The sequence below is a fragment of the Brassica oleracea genome, chromosome C7 (genome assembly GCF_000695525.1).
Source record: "Brassica oleracea var. oleracea cultivar TO1000 chromosome C7, BOL, whole genome shotgun sequence".
NCBI classification, from domain to species: Eukaryota; Viridiplantae; Streptophyta; class Magnoliopsida; order Brassicales; family Brassicaceae; genus Brassica; species Brassica oleracea.
This window is the reverse complement of record NC_027754.1, coordinates 27,589,778-27,591,903: the sequence shown is the minus strand read 5'-3', so window position 1 is coordinate 27,591,903 and position 2,126 is coordinate 27,589,778.

Here is a 2,126-nt window from a genome sequence, read left to right as displayed (position 1 = left end):
TACTTCATCTCTTTTCTGTAAATATTTGGATTCGTTTCCAATTAAACTAGGTCTTTCCGCGATATATTTGACAAGGGTGTCATGACACTCTTTTCCTTCTTTTACAAGCTCCTGGCAACAAGGAATGGATACAACTCCACTACCAAAAACTTGAGAAATGATATTGAGCGCACACTTTAGACTGATTTTAACAACACATTGATTCCATAACTTTTTGGGCTCATTTTCCTCAGCTAATGAAGGAATACATGTACTCGCCACAACTAGAATAACAAAAGACACCATAATAACGTTAAGCTTGGCCATGGTTTTTTTGGCTAGAGGGGGAGTTAATGTTTAATTATTCTCAGGTTAGAAATAAGAAAATTGCTTTTAAATTTATGATCTGATTTGAATAAACGATGATAACCCAATTTATAGATATGAATAATCTATATTAAACATATTTTGGTGAAAAATAACTTTGCTTTTGACAGTTTTTAGTTCATTAATTTTTTTAAGTTACATTTTTCTTGATGAAGTTATTAACTGTTTTGGTTAATCATTTATATAAAATAATCATTTATCAAAAAAAGTAAATTAGAATTCTTGTAATATAGAAATAAACATACAAAAAGAAGTTATACAAGTATTTAAATTCCAATTAATAATATACTGAATATTGTTGTTGTCATCAACATATATTTTGGTGGTTGTATATCAACTAACTATCAAAAACCAAAAGTACAGTCTAACATGTGATCAGTCTCAAAAATGATTTTATATTAATATCTTATCAACGTATATCACTCTGAGGTTAAAAAGAGTTTCAGATTTTATATATCCTTTTTGTTTCGTGATGTAGCACCCTTATCAATAATTTTATCTTTTTCATTTTGTAATTTCATTATGCGGAGAGATTGTTATGAGTTAAACATGACTCCATCGGGATAAAAATTTACAAATTTCAATTCTTTATCCAAAATAATATGTAAAATCTATATAATAATTTGTTTTATAAAATAAAAATAAAAAATGAAAACGATGTTTCCAAGTTAAGTTTGCGATATTTGATTTTATGAGTTTATTACTTACATAAAAGTTTAATTACTTGATATATTTTGTAAGAAAAGTTAATATTAAACATATTAATAACATAAATATACATACATAAATTAATGAATTAAAATATATATTTCTGAATGAGATACTTTAGTAAAAAATGGACCTTTTTAAAATGCTTTATTGTAGTTCTGTTTTGAGATGCAACTACCTTTGTATTTGGTTCGTTTTTCAAATCATACTTCAGAATATAATTTGCTGAATTAAAAAAAAAAACATATGTAAATATTTTTTAAACTCTAAAATTTAATCTGGAAAATGTTGTGCGGCTAATAGCAAGATATATTTTAAGTGTAATAAGTATGATGCTATCTTATGGAGCTGTGAAAGACTAGAGTCTTGTGCTTACAAATAAAATCTGTTTTTTGATATTTTCCTATTTAAACTAATTAGCTCATAAAAAAATTTAAATATTTTTTTATTTATTTTGAAATATACCTCTTTATTTGCTATTCGAAAAGAATAAAATAATGCTAAAGAAAGCATGCAACACAAGACGGTAAATATTAAATGTCACATGTATATATAAATGATTTTATTTTGAACTTGTAAGCAAATAAAAATTATTTTATCAAAAATTACATATAATTACGTCATAATATAGTTAAGCCGGTGATAACGCTTTTGAAACAGACACACAATGAGCCCATACTTCATCTCTTTTCTGTAAATATTTGGATTCGTTTCCAATTAAACTAGGTCTTTCCGCGATATATTTGACAAGGGTGTCATGACACTCTTTTCCTTCTTTTACAAGCTCCTGGCAACAAGGAATGGATACAACTCCACTACCAAAAACTTGAGAAATGATATTGAGCGCACACTTTGGACTAATTTTAACAACACATTGATGCCATAACTTTTTGAGCTCATTTTCTTCTACAGCTAATGATGGAATACATGTACTCGCCACAAATAGAATAACAAAAGACACCATAATAACGTTAAGCTTTGCCATGGTTTTTTTGGCTATACGGGGAGTTAATGTTTAATTATTCTCAGGTTAGAAATAAGAAAATTGCTTT